The sequence below is a fragment of the Zootermopsis nevadensis genome, unplaced genomic scaffold (assembly GCF_977971745.1).
Source record: "Zootermopsis nevadensis isolate Lab colony 2312 unplaced genomic scaffold, Znev_1.0 Znev_ptg000029l, whole genome shotgun sequence".
NCBI lineage: Eukaryota > Metazoa > Arthropoda > Insecta > Blattodea > Termopsidae > Zootermopsis > Zootermopsis nevadensis.
This window is the reverse complement of record NW_028259161.1, coordinates 1,557,790-1,581,723: the sequence shown is the minus strand read 5'-3', so window position 1 is coordinate 1,581,723 and position 23,934 is coordinate 1,557,790. Positions and strand designations below refer to the sequence as shown.

General features: G+C 41.3%; 1 protein-coding gene across 3 annotated transcripts in view; it reads left to right on the top strand.

Moving 5' to 3' along the window:
* The window catches only part of Wnt2 (Wnt oncogene analog 2), a 76,990-nt gene that overhangs the window by 11,427 nt on the left and 41,629 nt on the right, over positions 1 to 23,934 (top strand). The gene's annotated exons all lie outside the window — the stretch shown is intronic.

The window sequence follows — 23,934 nt, the reverse complement described above, 5'->3', positions numbered from 1 at the left end:
GCTATCCAGTGTGTATGACGGACTAAGCGTGAGGCTATGAGCTGTCATTGTGTGATGCTTTGGCACAGGGACATTTTCGTCGTCTGCGTGAGCGGACATTCACAGGACGTGAAGTTTCGCGTGATATTGTTGGAGTAGATAAAAATGGGGCGTGGTGATACGTGTAGTCACTGAATTTCGCTACATATTCTAGAGTCCAAAGTGTAATATTAATTAGAGCTCTGCTTTTGTTTCCAGTTTCCATTTATGTTCATTTGTTGCAAGTAAAAGCCGAGGATAGAGACAGAACACGTTTCCTTATAAATTTAGTTAATATTGTAATAACATTTTCAGATCTTGGTAACAATTATTATAGTTTATTTCACTTGACAATTATTTGTACGATAGTATCCCAATAAAAATTGTAAAGTACTATTTCAGCTCCATGTAAGCTAAAGTATGTCCTACTGCAGAAAAATTGCACCCACATTTTTTTCTGAACACCTTATTTCGTCGATATATTTGACGGGTTGTTTTGGAGGCTGAATAAATATAGTAATACATGTTGCCCCAAAAAAGATGAACTCGCTTTCTTACTTACTCCATGGAGCCGAGTCCTTCCTGAGAAGCCGACAGTCGCTCAGCCACTCAAAATAAAAGTTCCCACGCATTTTATGGAATCCGAATGTTAATTACCATGATCGCAAGAGCCCGCCACTGGTCCCTATCCTGAGCCAGTGGATGAATACGGAATAATAACAATACACATTTTCTTGTACGTTAATTTTATTCACTGCACACGGAAGGTTTACCGGAACAAAATAATAAGAAGAGTTAAGTTATAACAAGATCGGCTGTAAGCCTGATAGTTCTCTATAGAGCCTTCCTAAGTGTATCGTAATATATTGCTAAATGCCTCGGAGCTTTTCCATTTTCTCTTGGACGAAAGTTTCAGGACGTACTGATGTACAGCTGGAGTATTTTAAGGAAAAAACAGATTGCATGTCAACCGAAGGAACTCTTGTGTATGAAGCTGTTAAAACGCTGCTTATTAAAAATGAAAAAAGATGGCGTGTATAGAAATAATTGGTGAGACCGCGTGCAACGAATGAACAAAGGCAGATTGCCAAGAGACAAGACATGTGCGAGTCGAAAGACTTCTGGTACAAGGCGACTGTTAGTGGATTTCACGAGTTGCAAGAGAAGAAGAGAAGTAATCCTAGAACACGCGTCATCATTCTCTGAAGTAACGTAATTTGAAATTTGATAGCACAATTGTGAAAGTACGCGATTCGTGTACATTACAGATTCTGTTGAATCTCGGGCAGAAATTTAACGTATTTCTCGTTATATGTAGGCTAACTGACCACTTTTCTTCATCGAGCTCTACGTTCTGCAGTGAAACGTATTTACTTGGGGTTAGATTTGTCTTCAATTTTTATGTCTAGGTTATTAATATTTGTTTGGCTGGTCCTGCTATTTAGAGCTATTACGCAGGAAATATAAACTATTTTAAATTTTATTTTGAACCAACTTGTAACGCAATTTACTCCTACTAATATGAATAAAACATGAAGAATAAAATTGCATGAAATTATTCTTGAGAAGCTAATGGTGGCTTATGTGGTCACGAAATTTCCAACAGTTTATGGAATCCGAAGGTTTAATACACTATTCACAAGAGCCAGCCACTGACCCTTGTTCTGAACCAGATGAATTCGGTTCACACTGATTTTGTCCCTTGATCCATTTTAATATTGTCTTCCCGTCTGTGACTGGATCTCATAAGTGATCTCATCCTTACCGTGCTTTTCTCATAGCTTTCGTGAATGTGTATCTCATCTTTGATTTGATCACCCTGGTAACTTACGGTGAGGAGTCCAGATATAAATCTCATCGTTATTCAGTTTTGTCAGTTACCTTGTTAGTTTGTTAGTTTGTGTCTTTCTTAGGTTCAGATATTATCCTCGACACCGTTTTCTTGGTTACCTTTAATCTGTTTTCTACTTGTAATAATGGGACCAAGTTTAACACCCACATAAAACCACAGAATCAAGACACAGAAATACAAAATTGAGGTTCCCTCGGTGCAGAATGTGTCGTTGGTCTTCTGGGATGTAACATCTTGAAACCTTGCAGGCCGTGCAGTGTGTTGGCATATAAAATCATGCATACAAAAAAAACTGTTTACACTTGTTTCGTTTCGATCTCAAGGGGTCATCGTCAGTGGCAAACAAATTAATTCATATTAAATCATACAATTCATAATACGATGGTTTTTTTTTAATAAAGCATAAAAGGTCGCACTAACATTTCACGAGAACATACTGCCTCCGTATTCACGGTTGGTGGTTGAAATTTTTTTTCGAACAAAGTAGCTAGTTGGTTTTTCTACGGTGTGAAGGCGGTGGGGAATAGAGTGAAATATGAATAGGAAAGACGTGGGAATAGAATAAGCCTGCCGTTTCGGGGTGCAGAAACCATAGAAACTGTCTGCACGTTCTGGATGTGCAGGGAAACGAAGCACGTACGATTCTGACGGTGGCTCCAGATGATGAGATGACAGTTCCTCCCAGCACGTACAGAGCAAGTGCTTCATGCTTGTTTAGACCCAGTTTGTCTGTTTGTTCGTCTCGATTATTCGTGGGAGGATTCTTTGCCGTGCTCTGTATTTGAAACAGTTCTCTATTTGAAGTGTTTGGCACTGATTAGAACAGCGTGAGAACTGGATTAAGCTGGCGTCGGTTAGGGCTCATGTATGTCTTACATCTGAGCATCGTTTGTAGCTGTCAACTACTAAATACAATTTGTTCATGTTGAATTATTTGGTCATTTATATGTATGGGCTAGATGTATATGCCTTATACCTAAAGTACGCAGAATTCGCTAAAGCCTGCATAAAAGAGAGCAATTAAATATTTCCGTTCTACATTAAATTTGCCACGTTGTCCACAGGATGGCCCAGAAGTTTCGTCGCAATAAACATTTTCGATATGCCATACGTAAGGCAACTGTTGACCGTGCTCACAGAAAGAAAAAATCGAAACGAAACTACGAATTTATTTTTCTTAATAGGCCTTATTCTAGTGTCGCTGGAGTCTCTCAGATTCTGACCGTAATGAAGACAACCGCGTGGTGAACTCTGTATATAAATATTTATTATAATTACTTTTGTTTATAAATAACATCAGTAACTATGGTGCACCCAGTACCATCTTACATCGCATATACAGTAACAAAGGTCTGGCTGTGTATAATTCTGTTGTGTCCTTAAGAACCTGTTCAGTTGTCCTCGTGCAAGGGATCTGAAGAGAAATGATCCCCGAATTTTCGCATCTTAGATCTTGCTTAGTTCGTCTAAACCCTTTTTTAGAGCTTTGTTTAAAACTGTCCGGTCAGGCATGACTTTGTGTAACGAGCGTTGTTTTTCCACAGATCACTCGATAGTGCGTGGAATGTATATGCATCTTTCTATCGACATGATGAAGCCAAGTTCATATTCTTGACCTCACACGTCCGAGCGAACGCCGCCACTGTCAGTACCACAATAACATTCTGGGACTTGACAGCCTCGTTACCAAGCCATTCAGATAGAGTTGTTTGTCTGCTAATTCCATTTCGTGTGTCACAGATTAAGCGGATTTATCGGTTAGCCACAAATATGAATCTCAGTACATACAACTTCATATGACTGCTGTATTTTATGTAGCTCTTTCCTTCGGCATTGTGTCTCAGTCTTTAAGACTTTGCTGAATTTTAATATGACCTTTTAAATCATGCATTGATCGTTTTACTGACAGGTTTTAAAGTTATCGTTTGATCAAAGTGTACTTTTTCTTTACGCACTCATATTATTCATCTGCCACGTGTTAGGGAAAGAATTTGTTGGAAAACCTTAAGGGAAAAGACCGTTCGCGTTTCCTAGGAGTAGATGGGAGCTTAATGTTAAGATGAAACATAAATGGGGTATGAGAGTGTGGACTGGGTTCAGCTGGCTCAGGATAGCGTCCAGTGGCGGGCTCTTGTGAACTCGGTAATAAATATTTCGGTTGTATGAAAGACGATAAGTGTCTTGGTTAGATGAGCGACTGTTACCTCCTCAAAGCTTATTGTGCTCCATGTTGTTTGTTGGTTAACGCAGATTAAGCATTTCGACCTGTAAGATTTATAGTTACTCTGAAGCAGTGAATCCTTAGGCATTTGTCAGGACCTGTTGGACTGGAGATGGACGCATCGCGATGTCACAAGCGGCCGTACACTCTGAAACGTCGTCGTTCCTGTGATTGGCGTTTATCATGATATCACAACTGGTCTGTTGAAACTTCGAGTTACATAACCAGGCAGTGTGTTGGTTATTTCAGTGGGAACTGATTAATGAACCTTATTTTACTAAGTTGGCAACCGTGGGAACTTAATAAGATTTCTCCACTCTTAACGAATACAGACGAGGAAAGAGAATCCAGGAGACGAGGTTAGGTCGAGCTCGACGTGGACTACTTGTTCCAGTTCGACGTCGTTCCTCAATAACATTGCGCTACAATCGACCTACGTACCCCATCCCACTGCTTTGTAACGCGGTCCTTAACGAAGGAACCCCAACTTTCTCTACAAATAGTAGCGTTTAGGTTGTATTGTTTTACATTCGTGAAATCCTTCATAAAATTCCTTTTGTCCACATATATAATCAGCTTGTCGCTTATCGTAGGTCCAGATTAATCAGATATTTTAAGTGGACATTAGGAAACGTTGTGTTTCATGACAAAGACAGGCAGAGATCAGCTGCCTGTGCTGTGCGATGTGTTGTTCGTTTGCCGTTTTTCCTGTGGCAATCGCAAATCTGGACTCATATTTTATCAACTGCAAGGCGAAGCATGTGCTTGATACTATCCTGTAATTACTGGTTTAAATTTGTATGATGTGGTACGTGCTTTCAGGTACTACCGATTTTATGGCGTATTCTCAGGTTTCGTAAACTTCCCTGAAGCGTTTGTACTGTACCGGGAACTGTAGACTTGGCGGAGCGCGAGATAGTATCCCGATATAGAGGCGATTAACTCGCTGTCTGCTTTTCCTGAAACAGTCCTTGTGACCAACGCGACTTAAACGTTAACATCAAGGTCACTGTGCTTGCCCTGAAGATGGCGGAAATGTCTCTCGCTACCAGAACTTCGGCTGTGTCAGATATAATTGTTCAGAAGATGGCGAAACTAGAAGTGTGTTCAGTCGCCTCGCTGCTTGTTACCCAGGTCGCTGTTTCTGTTGCAGAACTGTAAGTTGAGAAGATAATATGCGGGAAGCTGATAATGGCCGTGTAAACTTCCCGGGTCAAAATTAATTGGTTGCCCTGCATTTTATCGGATGTAATCAAGACAATGTATAAACGAGCCCCCACCCCTTGGGCCAGGTTAGTCTACAAGTCCGCCTTCAGCTGAGAAAAACAAAACACAAACGAATTGACATGATATGACATACGGGAACTTGTTTTGTATATGGTATCCTTCAAGCCTTGTGTAGTCTGAACAGACGCCGAAGACTTCGAAATTAAGGCCGGGGGTGGTTACACTAGATTTACATCGTCAGTAGGTAGTTGGAATGTCTGGCGAAAGAGTCACGCGGGTCTGCAGTTATTTTGGATGTAGGAGCCAGTCGCGGATTACTGTAAGAACGTGACATGAGTTCAGTTGTTTATAGCATCCGCGGATGCAGTATTTGCACAGAATGTTCTTGACATATTAGCTTCTGTCTGTTTATGAAAGTGGAGCTGCTTTGGTTTTACACCCAACGAAATGGAAAAGGGATTCCTTATTTAATCGCAAGTATTTATTTTGATGATCCATCAGGTTACATTAAAGCGAGGATTTTCTAGACTTGAGGAGTGAGTGGGCGGCACAGCCTCGAGTCTGTGTGGCTACTAACGTTTCAAGGAAGAGCTGTGACACGGATTTAGAATGTTAGCAGGTGATGTGAAACGTGTTCTGTCATTCTAAGGAACTGAGGGTTTTTCGGTTGCTGAAGACAGTATTTGTATCCAAGAAGGAGAAAGCAAACGAGTTACATAATTAAGATCGTCGTCATTTGTATCCTTCGCCTAAGGCTGATCGGGGTACTGAATAGATTACAATAAAGTAGGTGGAACATGTAGCACATTTTGGGTGATAATAAATGCGTAGACCCACAGAATCTTAATTGGAGACCTTTAAGGAATGGGTGTATTATTTATACGAATGGGAGGATAGTATTAAAATTAATTGGTCAGATATATGGTGTGAGGATGCGGCTGGATTCAACTGGCTCAGGATAAGATATGTTGTCGGACTTCCGTGAACACGGTACTGAATCTTCATCTTCTGTCAAATCTGTTGGTTGGGCGGTTAGTTAATTTTTAGTGGCTCATTCTGTCAGTGTTCTAGTCAGTCAGTCAGTCAGTCACGTGTGCCTAGCCTTCAGTGTGCTTTGATGTGTGAGTTCGTTAGACCTCTGTTTGGGAGCTGCAGACGGAGTTCCTGTGTGAATAAAACTGGAGACAGGCAATTCGACTATGCCCGCATAACTTCAATTCCTGGACACAATTAACCCTGCACAGCCTTACTTACTGTGTTTATTACGAGTCAATAAAACCGGTTCCGTAGGAGCTTTAAGAACGGTTTACTTGAACTAATGTAGTTATGCCTCTGAAGCAGCCGTAAAGAGCATATGAATGAGGCAATTTACAGAAACTGACTTGAGCTTCCAGGCTTCAGTTGTGCGTGCGTGCGTGGATATAACGACGGACTCGGCCCGTATCTCATCGGGTGTGCAGAAAGTGGTTTGCCGCTACATGATTTATATTTAAGACTCTTGGAATCTCAACGCGATATAAATTCTACCTGGAATCTCGGAAGATTGTTATTTTCATTCAGTTAATGTCTCACTGCTGTATCAACTGCTGACGTGTTGTAGCGTGCGGTGAGGAATGGTAACATGACGTGAATGGTTACTAGGAGGTCGTCTGCCTCCGGGTTCTCTGTCACCACGGCACGTGCTTGGTTTCTGGCGTTGTCCGGCCTCCACTTGTGGAGGGTGGTTATAAGCAGTCGCAGACATTCTGGGGGATGGGCGTGGGGTTAACAGCACCTCGGTATGAGTCTAGCATGTTACGGAGCGCCTCGGACTTGGACGATTCATCACAGGGCCCAGTGGCCGAGTTGTGTGGACATGGTTGTGGGTGCAGCACCTTCCCCCCCTCCCCTCTCCGGTCAACGCGCTGGGCTTAGAACCGAGTTTACAGTCGAGGCACTGCGTAAGAAGTGGTCTTGATGGACTAAATCAGTAATCTCTGCTGACAGCCTTTAGATTGTTCTGCGCTCTTATCTTAAATGGAGCTGGAAGTTCGAAACTAAGTCATGAACAGTCCAGTTTCATGATGAATTGCACACTGCGTGGCCTGCAACTTGTGGTGCGCGACTGGCTAAAATCTTGCATCCGGTTCAACTCGGAGACTAACTCATTTACTGCTAATCTGACCACCGATCACGTATGGTACTATTAAAACAGCATTACGGCTCAGAGTTTGCATCTTTGAATTCATTTCTTTCTACGCTGCTGACTCCTTTGGACAGTCATTGTCGTCCGTACTTGTGCTTCTGATCGCTTGGTAATGGGAATTGTATTGATACATCGCTGGTAATCTAATGAAGCCAAGAATATGAGGTAGGCGGTACGGTTGGAAATCCTGGAGAGAAGACTTTACTGGCAAGACCTAGATACAGATGAGAGGATAATATCGAAATGGATCTTAATGAGGTAGAGTGTGGATTGGATTTATCTGGCGAAGGATACAGACCTGTGGCGGGCTCTTGTGAACACGGTAGGAACACCTTTGATTCCATAGAAGACGGAGTGTTTCTTGACTGTCTGGACGACTGTCAGCTTCTCAAGAAGGTCTCTGCGCCACGGAGTTAGTTTAGTCTGGCGCAATAGGCTTTGAGAAGGCTGTCTTCTGTGATGTTGCCGCATACAGTCCGCAGTGATGATGTGGGCAGTAAGCACCTCTGAAACGTCGTCCGTTGTCAACCAGACTACACGGCGCAACATCGCGGAAGACAGCGTCGCCGTGAGAACCTCAAATCTCACATAATAGACTTCTTTGAACTCTTTCATTCTTATCAACGTCGATTTAAAATACTTCATAAAATTTGCCCGGTGAATTCTGCGAGGTTCTCTACCGTTGAATTAAATGCATTTGCAGTTCTCCATACTGCGCAATATCGCTGTTTTCACCGTAGAGAATTTTGGGAAACAGTACAATTCTAGCGAAAGGAAACAGCTCTAAGATAATTTGCAGAATTTGAGAGTTATTTTAAATTCGGGCCAGTGTCAACTAGTTACTAAGAATCATAAAACTCTATTCGGTTTTAAGTTGCAGTTTTTAATCGTGATGTTATGACAATCGCCCAGTCGTTTACACGACATCCCTGGTAGTTTGTTGCTGAATGAGAGAGAGAAGAACTAGTTTTCGGTGTAAAATAAAAACCTGTCTTCTCTGATATTGACGTTTCCTCGGTACCCCTCCCTGTGGACCACCCATGATTCGACAGCCTCTTGTGCCAGGCAACGGCTTTATGAAACAGTATGACATTTTCTGCTTGCCTTTTATAGTTTGTGACATTTCCGTTATATTAGGGTCTCATTTCGGTGGTTTGAAGCAGCTCGGTCGTCATAGTAACGGTAATTAAGAATTATTGCAGATGAAAATATGTAACTCCTCGCTTTCGGTATAACTTCAGTTGTGTGTCTTTTGTAAAAAGTTTATGAAATGAGCACACGCGAGAGAAATCCGTCCGTCTTTTCGCCGAAAGTACTGGACTGATTTCGACTAAATTTTTTATTTCGATCTATAGTAAATGTTGAGCGGTGAATTTAATATTGGTTCTTATCGATCCAATATAATTTTTTATTTCCCTCAAGGCACAAATGGACCCCTGTTTGAGAAACATTGCCGGAAGGTACACAGTCACTGTTGGCTATATCTTCTACCTACATCTTGCTTTCTAATTAATTTATATAATTATTGCAGTAATCATTTCGTTATGTGGACCTTGTAGGAGTCCTGTCTCAAGCCACGCTGACTACAGTAAGTGTCTACGTAGAAGAGTTCTGAAGAAAGATTACATATAATAAATAGGCTGTAGAAAACGAGTCTTATTTGTCTTAAGTTACAGACTGTGCAGGGCGTTTCTGAATTTCCGAACCCTTAGCAAAGTGCTATTTTGTGAGTAGTTTGGTGGTATTCAGTGACATAATAAATTTCCTGTTATGGAACTTGAAAGTTCATCGCCATGATTACAAAAGTCTGCCCTTCGCCAGTTCAGTCTATTTTACAAATTCGTCGCCTTTTATCTCGTACAGTCCATTCAAGTGTGTCTTTCCTGTCACCTGTCGGCGTTTTCATCTCTTGAGTTGTCATTACGTTGTGGTGATCCGAACAAATATGCATTTGTTGTTTGTAGCATGTGTGCTACATGTCCCGCCCATCCCTCCATTCTTTATTTAACCTGTCTAACAGTATTATGAGACAGCCGGAATTGCGACTGTCCCTAAAAATTTCCGTTTTCCGTTTAGAGGCTCAGAACAAACTTGTATTCTCTCCCCCCACGTGTCGTAGTTACAGAAACGAATGCGTAGGAATAATTTTACATGAACAGCTATAAATAAAAATGATGTAACGCAGTACCTGTGGGCTGGAACAAATCGAAATTTGCAAAGTGGTAGCCACTATTCGCAACTGACAGTATTTCATGCCCGTAGTGATATATAAAGCCGTGTAACAAATATGTTTGAAATGTGGAGAAAACGAATCGATTTCCTGGTGACAGATTTATGATTGTGTCTGTCCTTACCCAGCCATAATCTCGTTCAAGTGGGTGTGGAGGTGGACTTGTGGCTGGTAGAGTCCTCCCATTTGTTGTTATGAAGTTTGAGTCTTCAACGTTCGTTCGTTTGTTCTTTGGTTATTTCGTTGTTTGATTACCAATGGTCGGCGGGCTGGTCCTTTAGCTGCATAGAAGTTATGGTAATCTAACTTCCTTTTTTGTATCTAAAATCCTCGGTTATTCGTTATCGTATGGAAATATTTTCAACAAAATTGAAAGTTGTGAATTTTAAAGGAAAGATTATAATTCCTGTAAAATATTTATTTTAAAGTCCCCTATAAAACATTCAGAATCTTGGTGAACAATCTGAAATAAAAATATCGCTGACAGACATTTTTTAATTTTAAACTAAAGCGTCCAATCGTATATTTATTTTAATTTTTTTCCAAAATTTTACATTTTAACTACTTGGAACGTGAAATTATTTTACGATTGTGGTGTTCTGACTTATGACGCCGTGATGAAATCTTGTAGGTGAATATCGACGTTTCGGAGGAACTTTTGTTGCGCCAATCTTCATTTCTCTGCTGACAAGTTTCTCTGAAACATTGGTAACCTCCCAAAAGACTGCAATGGCAACAATGAAATATTTATCACCGCTAAAGCTAAAGGTGGCATAAACAATAAAATGTCTTGCTATTAAGGAATATGTGAAACAATGGAAAAACGTCAGAAGTACAGCGAAGGTAAGAGACAAAGTTAAAATGTGATGACGCCTGGACTTTTTCTTCACTCCACTGAAGAAAATGACTAACAGAAACTTGGAATTAAACTAGGCTACATTTTTTGCACTTCGATTGTGAAATCAGGTTGTAACACAAACTTCAAGTTGCTACTCCACCCCTTCCACCGCCCGCTGGGTTTTAAGCGCGGAGCGGAGTGGTGAAGGCTTTGTCTTAAGAATAACTTTGCACTGATATGTTAAGAGGCACAAATTGTCTTAGCGCCCTGTTGGCGGACACTCACCGCAGACTTAATTAACGCTGCCTCCAAACTGGAGAGGTAGGGCCTGCGTTTGCAATTATTTGCTTGGTTTTCTAATGAAAGGTCCTCCTGATGGAGTGATTCCTAATATTTGTCTGATAAATTCTTGAAGCAACTGACCGATTTTCGTGAAACTCGGGAGCGTGCGATGTCATTGGGTGGGATAATGCAAAGTTAAGTCAAGTGTTTTGCAGGACAAATAGTAATAGGCCTATTTTTGATCAATAGACAGAAGGTGGATTGGGTCTGTCTCTCTGTCTTTGCTGCTGTGTGTCCAGCTCCTGTATTCAGGCATGCCCAGCAATTACGTTTTTTCCTTCTCGTGTCACCTGGTGGAGTTCAGTTGGAAGTGAAAACCTAAAAGTAATTCGTCCAGCAGTCTCTTCGTTTGTGGTGATGTGTAATGCAAGACTGGAATAAAGTCCGTGTCTTCGTAGATAAGTTATGTAGTCGAAACAATAAATCAGTGAAGGAAAATTACATAAATTCCACCGAGCCTTCTGTTCAATAGGTACCGAGAGATCTTAATTTGACTTGGCCGCAGCTTGGAGCTGATTACTCTCCCCCCAGTTAAGAATGCCTAGATTATTACCTCAAATTCCCTTATACGCCTTCAAGGCGTGGTGCTTATTATCAGAGCTTCGTAATCTTAAAATGGTAAGAAAGAGTAACTTGCGGGTAAATCGCAGTGAGTCCAGTATCTAAGAGTCCTAATTCATTTTAGGGAACTTCTGGGTTTCAAACTTGGAGCGGAGACTGGCTAATTGTTGTAGTCCCTCATGGAGAATGCTGGGATAATACCTTAAGACAGAACACAGCTGCTCTGTTTACATTGTAACTAATGTGCCAGTCCAGGTCCGTGGTTCAATTCCCGAACGGACTGAAACTTGAGATGAGGGGTAAACCAGACTTTGGCATATTAATCTGGTTTATATGAACGAAGGAGGTGTGATTAGATGATACTTGGTACACCTCACTTCATCAAAATTTGAGTGATTTTATTAAGTTTTGGCTTTGTCCAATGTATCACATTGGGAAAGAGAGTGGCGCCATCCTGGCGTGTGAAAGTCTCTTCCCCCAACATTCGGTTTAGTGACCGTTGGTTTGGGGCGCCCTAGTAGGTGTGAAGTGACGATTGCCAGATGACCGCTGCTCCACTACGACTCGGACCAATGAAATTTGAATGTGGCTGTTCGGCACGTTTCCGACGTCATAAGTGACTTTTTGGGGGACGAATCGGATTGTCATATTCAATTCAAAATTCAAAAACTGTTACGATCAGGGAATATAAAAAGCGAGGTTGCGTTGGGGCTCGCTCTCTAAAAGTTCGGTTCTTAAAGGCAAGCAGACAGTTTCTCCTCGATTCATTAAACTTCAAGATCAAAATACAACAGCCGAATCATCGCGCTGCCCAAAAATAAGAATAACTTGTTAAAAGGAATTAAAAGGTGAAATATTTCCAAGGTGACTTCGGTGTGGTCTGCAGTTTGTCATCCCCACAGATTTCACGTCCTTGGCGCACGGCCGCTCCAACTATCACAGTCCCCGTATAATCCCTGAGGGTCGGAAAATCTTGCTCGCCGACAAACCTTACCCCAATTATTATCCCTTATATCCTTCCGCTTTATATCAAGCTGTAACCGCGAGCAAACCGGGCACGCTACTGGGTTTGATCCCGGGGCAACCAGAGTGAGAAGAAAAACAGTCAGCGGAAGGGCGGTTGCACTAATTACTTAGTGATTTCATACTCGATACTACAAGCCTAACTTAAGTAGATGACAAGGAGTCGTTAAATAAATAAGATTATTTTCCAAGAAGGGCACAGAAGACATTCTATTTACGTATATTGAACTCTTTTTTGTTCGTTTAATTGAGTCTACGCTGAAATCGTTAGCAGTCTATAACGGCTAAGTAATAAGTATGTAGGTTTGCCAACCTGTAATTAACTCGTAATGCGGCTCCCAGTTTTATTCAGCAGAGAGTGACGACGTGCCTGTGTGTGGCTATGGATTTACGGCGATGCAACTCCTAACGAAGTCTGTTACACTTCGCATTTGCAAGATCTGTGATCGAGCCCCACTTTTGGCTGTGCACTGGTTTCAGAAACTGAGAACACCGTAGGATGTTCCTCGTAAAAATGTTCCAATGAACTGTGCCATTTTCATGAGACTCCGGTTGCAGGATTGGCACGGTAATTCAGCCGTCCTCCATCCTGCTTTTCAGCGAATAGTTAGATGTTATTACTTTTTCAGAGGTTTTGCCTGACAGGTTATATTAAGCATGCGACATTTATTACAGCCATTTTAGATATATTGAATATTAACAAAGTGCAATACAAAGTCTGTCTGTTTCAGCAATTTTAGCGCTTGTTTTGACTACAAGATTGCTGTATATTAAAATAAATATGGACTGGTAATATTTTACGTGATTTCCAAATTGGGAAGTTACCCATCTCAAAAAAATGTACCTGTTTCTGATGTTTTGCGTCTAGAGTAATCAATAAAATTCAGGGCAAATGTACCGTAGCCAGCGCACATGTTCTCGAAGAGCTCCGTCGGCAACAGACTTTCATGTTGCACTTGTTTTGCCACGAGGTGGTCTGAGGTTCTCACGGCTGTGAAAGTTCAGTTCGCCGTCCTCTGGGCTACGCCGCCACGCAGTATTGTAATTATTTGCCAACGTTTATGTTTTAAGCTCACAAGTAGTGTTTCATCTACATGTTTTCTCACTGAAATTTTGCAAAGTTTTCTTATTTCCGCCTTGTGTGCTACTTGCCTCGGTTTCTTCCACTGCATCTGCCAGTTGCTACGGATTGGCTTCACCTGAAATTAATGATTGAATTCACTGAGATGAAAGATGTTTTGTATCACTGAATGAAACAATTAACCCTTTGAAGCCGAAGATCGTCTGAATATTATTTATGAATTCAGTCCGTACCGCGAAGAAAACACTACACCTCACCATTACGAAAATCAGCTGGTTAACCCTTTGAAGCCGAAGCTCGTCTTCATAATATTTACGAATCCAGACCGTACCGCGAAGAAAACACTTCACTTAACCATTAGAAGTCGAATCAGGCGGTACCACATAAGATTTAACAAAAGAACATCCCAGTCAAAGCCTTAAGTGATTTTAATAAGATGTATTTTTGCTTTAGGAGCACATTTTAAAACGCCCATGATGACCATATTTCATTCTCAGTTATCGACATCAACACAATGATTCCTTTCGCCTCTTAACTGTGGAAAAATTTCCTTGCAGCAGAACAAGTTTTACCGCCTTAAATTAACTTTCCGTCAACATCTGTCCTGTATTCGTTGCTGTCTCTCCGTGATTATTGTTTGTATCGTAATCTTTGGTTTACAGCCCTCAAGTACTTCTGGCATTGTTTGGAGAGGGGCTCCTTTTTTGGGCACGTAAACCCTTTGTGTTTAAAGCCGCGGCGACATCTGTTCCAATATATCATTTGGATGTAACTTGCAGGTTGTAACTCACAGTCCTACGTAGATATAGCGCCGTCCGAATGTGTGACCAAGTATCCCACCCACACATCTCTAAATGCGCGCTTAACAGTGTTCTTTACTCTGAAATTACATTAATAAATCTGTCAGTTGCACCAAGAAATGTATAAAATAACGTAATATTTTGTTCTGGCATCAGATATGATGTCAAGGTTATTTTGATTGTAAAATGTAAGCTATTAGAATTGAACTTGAAAGGAAAATTATGTAAACACACACACTGTGAATTAATATTTATCTCCAGGATATATTTTCACCGAATAAAGTGGAACTCTTATCATAGTTTCTTAGTTTTAAATAACAGAAGTGCGTAGATGTATATGTTAGGTTACTGCTTAATCCTTGGGGATCCTAATGCGCACCATGTTGACGGTTTTGTACTTCAGCTGAATATCTGCCCCTTACAGGGAGGAAGCAAGAGGAGATTGGAGAAAATTGCACAATGAGTGGCGTCACAATTCTTAATCTTCGCCAAATATTATTAGGATGATAACATTAAGAAGGGGGCATGTAGCAAGCATGGCATTGGTGACAAAAGTTTAGGTAGGGAAACCTAAAGGAAAGAGACCACTTAAAATACATAATCATGTGGTGTGTGGCTCTCGTGAACGCGGCAGTGAGCCGTCGGGTACCTGATAAGCTCCATGGAGCTAGGACCCAGTTTCGCTGTGAAGATCTTCTGTTGGCCAAAGAACGAGGTTTGACCGCAGACAGTTCATGAGTTACCCTGGTGTTTGAACAGACAACGAACAAAATGCCGTGCCATGGGAAGGTATTTCGAAAATGAAATATTACAATCGTTTTGGAATAATTATGTTAGTTAGTTAAACGTACAATAGGAGCATCGGATGAAGATAACAAATGTTATTTATTGTTTTGTCAGAACTAGTCTCTTTTCGTGAGCCGACAGTGGGGACACGGTCAGCCCGTATAATTGGACGTGTATTCATGCCTGTGAAGCCTGCATTGTGTTTTTTTAAATGTAAATACAGCCGCGGTGGTTTGGATGCTGTCATTTTCGAAACGCTGTTTACACAGTTCCATTCCAGCCTCTTCATTTTGAAGCTGTTTGAAAGTTCGTAACCTTTGCAAAGTGAAGGGCCCTCGTAGCCCTAACAGAGGCGGCTCCTCTACAATGACTGGCTTTGCCGTCCGTGGACGGAAACTGCAGACCTGAAGCATAAGGTTTAAACTTGAAGTAAAGCCTGAATACTGTCAATCTCAGTGATGACTCCGTTTCACTCTTTCCGTGCTGTCTTTGTATTTTAAAAAAAAATATTTTTCTCCCTCTAACCTGTGTCTCATTGGTAATGTATAACTTACACGTTTTAAAATCCACGAGAAGCTGAGAGACAGCGGACAGATTTCTTTCATTGAACTTATGAAATATCAAATATGCATACACACGAGAAGATTTAAATACGCGAGAAATGTATGACATTGCATGGGCAGGAACTTCGTGATTTATACGTGTTACCTCACAATGTTATGGTTGTTAAATGAGAAAATTGTGATGGACTGGGCGTTTAATTAGGATGGTGAAAGAAGAAATGCCTTTCTTGGTGTGGAAACCTATTGTAAAACGAGCCCTTGGAAGAACAAAAAAGAGATAGAAGGATAATACGTTGGACCTTAAGGAAATGTCTTGTGAGGGTGGAAGGTGACGGTACTCGTGTATAATTGTATTCCCGGTGCAGTAGTGTAAAATTCCAAGGTCTGGAGCTGGAAACGGAAAGAGGAGCTGTCCTGCAAGGTAACCGAAACGTCACCCTCTACGAGCCGACTCTGTAAAGAGAAATTTCGCCGGAGGATACACCCTCCCTCCTCTCTGTCCTTAGCTATTGAATTAATTGCCAGAATAGAAAATCAATTACCCAGGCGTGTAATAACGGGCTTGTTAGTCGCAACTGTTTGTTTTATGCGTGAGCGAATGCAAACTAAGCTTTTGTCTGTGTGTTATGGTCCATGCGTTTAATATTTATATTACGAACTGCCCGCAGCAATATCCAGATGATGAAAACAACGAGGGGCCCCACGCCTCCACACTTGGTTTAATTACCATGGACACAGAGTGTTTTCGTTGTGGTAAGACTTCGATGTGGTTCAAACAAAGCCGAGACCGTTCCTAGAAGATTGTACCCTTTGTTCTCGAATATATATGAAATGAAAGCAGTAGGAAGTTTTGATAAGGTTGTCTGTGGGGTAATGGAACTGAGAGGTGATTCAACTCGTGCTCTTGAGAGACATGGTAATAGCTCGGGGTGTTAACTTACGATGTACTTCAAGACAGAGGATCTCAAGTGGACGTGCAAGAGGCCTTCGGCACATTCTACGCACCAGTAACTCCTACTAAGACTCTTGAAAGTGTTTCTCTAATTTACAAACGCCTTGCTCTTGAAATGTATTCCGTAGGTGATTCGTGTGGAACTTGTAGCACGTAACAGATCCCTTCAGCATTAAAAGGTCGTTTGGTGGACGTAAAAGGGGGTAAATAGACATAGATTATGGGATGAAGTGGCTCTGAGTACGGCCCAGTGGAGGTGGTTTGGGGGTGGGGGATCATGGCGATGAGTTTTCGCCTCATCAGAACGAATTTACTGATTAGCTGACCTAGAGACACACGTCTCCCAATCCATCATTCAAAATTACCCTCCCATCTTATGCTTTACAACCTGCGTTACGTGAACCACGAAACAAATAGAATTTTCATAAAATGCTCACATTTTTAAGTAAAGGACGCTGTCGAAGAAATTATTCTTGTTTGTACTCTTTAGGCAGGAACGTTGATGTATTTAAAGAGGTTGTAGACCTGTACAAATCCTTTCAGTTTTCAAGGAAAGTGGGAAATTAGTGGACAGCTTGTTGCCGTGTTGCGTGGGCTTCTCTTGCATTGTTCCAGTGGCAGTACATAGGCACACCACTGTGCTTAAATAAGAGATAAATGTCGTCGTTCCTGAGCTGTAAGTTCAGAAAGAAAAATGTTGCTACAGTTACCCGGGAGAATCAATCCTTGTCTAATTTCAATTTTTTGTCACGCGACAGTCAGGAGGCACTACAAATTAAGGCAGACGCATTTGAATACTGGTAGCTGCTGGTTCTGGACGAGTGGGCGCTGGGTCCTCGTTCTTACACATGCAAATGTGCGAGTAATCAGGGATCGATTTCACACTTCTTTTCACAGGATTGTTTGTATTAATTTATCCCTCCAGATATTTAATCACTCCGTCATTATATTCCAAACACACACACACACACAGAGGTGAATATAAATTAAAAAGAAAAATAGTTCTTGACACTGGTTCATCATGCGTTTGTTATTCATATGCAATGTTTTAATGTGTGTAATATACCAACAGGTTTGTGTGTGGGTTGGGCACTTGTTTTGGTTATTTATCGTCCTTGTGCACACAAGTCGTGATTCGATAAAAGAAATATAACGAATGGGCGTGATTGCGCATGCCTTTTATGTATCTACACTCCATTTAACGCTGTGACATATTGTTTAAGTCGAGAGGCCTTGTTGGAGGGACTTATAATTCCGTCTAAACCAAGAAAGGAAGGTTTAGTTTCGATAGTAAAGTGATACTTTAAATAGTAAATAACTTGCATTTAATCGCCACATTTGTCTAGCGAGTAGGTCCATAAACCTGTGTCGAACTTATGCTCCGTCTTCATCTAGGTCTGGCAATATCTCTTTTTCGTCGGGCATGTACCGCCTGAACAGTTCGGCGCTTGCCCGGTTCGCAGTGGCTCAGACTTCAGAAAAACCCTGCCGCAGTTCTGGCGATCAGTTGCGTCAATGCTCTCCGTGTCTCCGTCTCCGTTCTTGTTAGTAAGCGACTATAACCGGATTCATAATACAAAAGCGATCTATGCCCACCGCTCTTTCGTTGCTTGGCAACCGTACAGTTTACAGAGAGCGGCGTTATGCCGACCATGAGAAAAATTAATATTTCACAGGTCAACAGGAATTTAGATATATGTACGATTCTGGCAACAAATTCTCAGTTTTGTTGGGTTTTTTTTCAAGAGTATGTAGTTTATTTTCAGGAAATCCAGGACAAAAATAGGCTCTTTTGCTACAAAATCCAATTAGCTTAGATATTTCCCCGTGAGGTTCTTCGGTCCGCTTGTCGCTTCAACATGAAAGACTACTCTTCTGTCCCCCAACTGATAACCCCGCCCCCTCGTAATAGACTGTGTGTGAGTGTGGGAGGGGGGGATGGAGATGTACAGTACAGGTATTGCTATGTTCACTCTAAGATTCTACCAGTAAAGTGGCCGTCAGCAAGAAGGAACCCCAGTATTCTCCCTATTTAATGCAGAGTGAACCCCAGAGCCATTGTGAACAAAGTTGTGTAAAGAGGGAAGTTTTGCGACGCCCCCTTCCAGAATTTTGGGAACAGCTCAGTTCTCTGCCGTAATACATATAGGTTTGGATTGTCAGGTCTGCGCATTTGCTGGATTGAATATATGTGAAGACCAGTCTCTGCATTCCAAAGCATTTACACACAAAAGCTTAATTATTGTGGAATGTGGCCACTAGCATTCAGTTCGCATTATCTTACAGGCTATGGCATGTCGAGTTTTATTTTTACCGTCTTTTAAGGTCTAGTCCGATGGACGGTTGATGGATGCTGCCTGCGGATGGGCAGAGAGACGTGGCGTTTATTATCGTTTTCCTTTCTCTTCTTTTACACCTCTTTTCCTTCTGGTTCTTTCCATTTAGTGACTTCCTCTCCTTTTCCACCTGTCTCTCTGACCTGCTGGAGACATGTCAGTGGGGCAGACTCCATGGCAGGCAGCGGCAACTTGACACAGAGATCAACAAATCACCCCTGTTACCTGTCGGGACCCAATCGGACGAACTCCGTTGTTAATAGAAGGGTTGATTTCAGACTTCGAGGTATTTCTATTTATTTTATGGTGACGCCCTCCCGGGCTACGTAAGTTTCCACTTAGTCCACCTTGTCTTCTTGATTTGATTCCCCCGTCTTATCACGGGAATAACCATAAAGAGTTAGGTCTTTCCGCAGACGTGTGATACCACACATTATTATGGCTTTGTTGTTTTCGTCTATACAGCATCAGCACTTTGGCGACTTCATATTAATTACACAGCGAGAGTAGACATTTTTGTAGCAACTGCATCTAATTTCTGGTCGTCGAGTAATTAATTCTTAGAGACAGCGCCCCACATTTGTTTGTGTTTATGGACTCGGATGGTTCTGCCATCCCCACAAATGACGCCGATAACGCATCCAAATGAACTTCTCTAATTGACCACAAGAAAAAGGTGTTGCCAGATTGATATCTTGTCTTTACACCTTTCAACACGACCAGTTTAAGGAATCCAGATTAAAAGAGAAGAGAAGGAAACCTGACGCTATCATAAACGCGTTTTTCTTTCTTTTTCCATCAGTCAGTTTTACGTGTCTTCTCGTCTCTTTTAAAAAATCATAAAGATTAACACTTAGCTGCAAAGTCGTATAATTTTACCTGTTGTTAACGTGAGTGGGGAACTGGATGTTTCGTCCTGAAGGGAACATTAATTTAGGATGTATGAGAAAAGGGTGAAGGGGGGAAATGTTTTGAAGTAATAGAGCATGGTGGAGGACATTTCATACTGAGTACGATGAGATGGGAGAAGTAGATGATAATATTATGTCAAATTTTGTTTTGAAGCTTGGAAAGTAAGGGAGGTTCGGAGATAGTGGAGGACAAACTTACTGTGCACATCACGTTCCGTTGTGCTATGGAACACGAAGGTTCATCACCGTTGCAATAAACCCGGATCATTTTCTGAGAGAGAGATCGAGCCGTTGTACTTGTTTCTTTCGATTTCTCGATAATCTGTGTTAATGTATTTTTCGGTTTCAGTGTTGATCTCCTAAATTGCTTCAGTTCAAAGGCCCTGAGAACATTTTTTCTGTTTATTACTCCCTCTTGTGTCAAATACGCTGTTGTGTTTTACAGCACGATTCTCGAGTCGCAAGACAGAATCCGTACAGACGTTAACGAGCATTCATAGACTTGCCATTTTAATGTGCAGTAGCACACGGGATCAAAAGGAAAGAAGCCTGTAATTTTGTCCTATAAGGTGCTACCACTTTTTGCTAACTTATTACACCACTTGAACAGAATAAGTGAAATATAACTTTTGTCATAGTTACAAACATGGAATTCATAAACGTAATGCTCACATAGGCCTGTACTTTCACCGGTCCTGGCTAGTTTTTTCTCGCATTCATTTAGCAAGCCTGTAGAGCGTTGTAAAGCTTACAAGAGAATAAGACTGCAGCTCCTTTGTCAAACCTGTCTGATTATAGGTTAACAACTATTTGTGATCTCTTTCTATGTTAAGTGGGCACTTTGTCACACACAGCGTGGCGCGCCCTCAGGTTCCAGATGGAGGAGACTGGACTGTCTTCAGCCGCGAATGTATTTAACAGGCAGTTGCGAGAGGGCATTCTGGTGGCGGGTTAAGGGCTTCGACGCTGTGTTGCAGAATGTCATCACAAGGGGTCTCGGAGTTCTCCCAGTTCTTACATTCAGGCCAAGAGGCAGCGGGAGGAGGCAAAGGAGCCTCATAAGTTGTCCTCTTATATAATTTAGGATTCTGGTTGTGTTTTACAATGCCATATTGTTTGTTACACCTTTTACTCGAGGAGTTTATCAATTGATGCCTGTATTTTGAAATTAACTGGCAAAAGTTTCTACATCATATCATCTGGCCAAGCTTGTCGTAAATGTAAAGTAGTGCACCGACATCAGCATACTAAAAATAGTTTTATTTGGAATGATTTAGTTTGTTGTCGAAACATGTCGGCAGTTAAGTTCAAAATATCTTAGTCTCAACTGATAAACTCGTGTGGATGTTATAACACATAATACATAACATAATACATTTATATTATTTGCCTAGTTTTGTTCTGTAAACTAAATTAAGAAACACCTTATGAGAGATCTTCGTAACACGCAGAATATTAAGATCAATCGTAAGGAAAAAGGGAGTAAACTGAAGTGGCTTAGAATATGATACATTGACTTTCTTTCGTGAGTAAGGATTCCATAAAAGCAGGCAGTTTCTTGTTAAGTTTTCCAAGATACTCCCCACATCACAGAGGTGTATAGCCAACCATGGATATCCATGGTATTTTTGTGTGGGCCCTGACAGCACAAAATCTGATATCTTCCTGTCCGTGTTTTTCAGCTTGAGCTATCTTGTATCTACGAATCCCAGCAGGTGGTCGGCTGACCACTGTGTATGACAAGCCACTGGTCCCCCTTCCTTGTCAGCACCTTGCAGCGCACTTTGGAGAACAAAACTTTCTTAAAATTCTTCGGACTCGCACAGAGATAGAAAACACTCGAATAACTGTTAAATCACTGTGCGTACTGCATGCAGTCCACCACCTGCTTTAATATTCAGTAACACTGCGGTTTGCATTTTGCCCGCAGAGTGTAGGTTTATTAACGGGTTCTGTGTGATTCTTAGAATAATCGACGATTATTTTCCTAAAATGAATTAATCACTTTATATTTATATTGGATACGCTTTGTGTTCTGAATATAAACAGAATTTTTAAATAATGTTTAGCTGAGGTTTGTCCTTCTAAAACTTAGGTTGACTGATGCTAGGCGTAAGGGAGTCTTTGGGAAGGGCAGTAACGAGTTAAAAGTTCCAAGAGAAAAAGGTGATTGACATGAAGGGAGGACTGCAACTACCGTGTGATGATGATGATGATGATGATGATGATGATGTCAGTTTATTAGGCGAAAGCAGATGCTGTGGACTAAGGGCTAGAAACTTTTCTGTATCCTAAGTTTAGCTGTCGTTGTATCTTCATTAGCATTGTCACGATGAGTTTCGCTGTGCATCGTCGTGTGTTTTTGGTCCGACGCCTTGTGGACCTGGTTGTGCCGGTCGCCTCTCTATCCACCCCGAGAACTGTCGCCAGTTACCTACCGCGTGGCGATTGCAACCGGTTAACGTAATTTATGCGTTGAAATTCGAGGCTGTGAGGAGAGCGCCTCGCATGCCAGGAATGCGACGCGACTTCCACCTGAAGTTTCGATGCAGCTACAGCGAACTGTTTCCAGTTCCTCTCTATTTTTCTTTCTTTCTTTCTTGGTGCAGTTTCTCCAACCGCGAACGAATTTTAAAAATACCAAACGAAGTTTTGATTCATTTTTATGCCGAGTTTAACCCTTGTTGCTGAAATTCTCTTTACTCCTTGTCAGCTGTTTCTGTTTTTTGTGTCGATGGCTGTCAGCTCGTGGTACATGTGGACCTGCAGGCTTATTACTTCCGGAATTAAAGTTTATTTCTTCATTCTATCTGTTTTTCTTTAATTCCATTTTGTTTTTTTATTTCTTATTCTGTCTGGGTAGTATCTCTCTCACCTCCTTCCTATTTATTTATAACTACGTATGTTCCTTTATCTGTCCGTCTGTCTCTATATCCATCTATCTCTACTTTCTTATTCATTTATTTCATCGTTCTTTATTTTTACATTTTCCATCTTCCACTCGCATGCCTCTAATCCCTATCCGCTTCTTTAGTTTTGTATTATTATTATTCTCTTTTTTAATAAATATTGCCCTTCGGAACTCTGAAATTACCATGCGAGTGGTGTATAATGTGAAGCGTCATAACTAACCTTGGGTCACTATCCTCATCCTTGTCCCCCGTTAACGGAACCCGTCCAGTGTTTGTTGTGAAGAGCTCGGCTTGATTGACTTCGATCGGTTACCAAGAAACGCCGTTGACTCACTCGGTTGGTTCACTTCTTCTGTCCACCCTTGTCTCCCCATAGTAATTGGTAACCTGCAGGTGTGCGGTGTATAATAGCTTTTCGGTTAAACGGTATAATATGACAGCAACGTCTCCTGAAGACGTGATAACCTATGTATGGGGATTCTTTTCAAATTTCTTATTTAGCTGTTTCTTTATTTTTGTATGTGTCATTGCTCGTATTGTAGAGAATATCCGACTCTCAGCCCAAGAGAGTGTAGGTCATTACGAGTTAAGGCAGTTTAAACCACGGTTTGAGGCAGAATACTCAAAACTCTTAGAAAACTATTAAATAATAGGAATCGGGCCAAGATGTAGTGGTTGCATAAGCCACGCCAAATGAGTGAATATGACGTAGGACGTGTGTGGGCATGTTTTAAGCACACAGTCCGACACAAATTATGCATGAAGCTTTGCATTTTGTTTCGCTTTCCTTCTGCTTATTACGAACTTGTAGAATTTTATAAAATCGGCCCCGATTTCCGTTTCGACGAACGATGAAACTTAATCTTTGTTTTGAGCTGTTTATCGTAGAAAGTAAAGTTGTAAATTACACTTAGTAAATTACGGAGAACACACTTTTTACTGTTCAAATTTTGATTTGTCAGAACCCAAAAATATATCGAGCCAGTGGGGAGTGCTTCTAATGCTCTTCTTCCTCAAATCATGAGAATCAACTGTGGAACGGAGAGTGAACACGCTAGAAAAATAATTTTTCCTGATGACTGTACTCGTGGTTTTC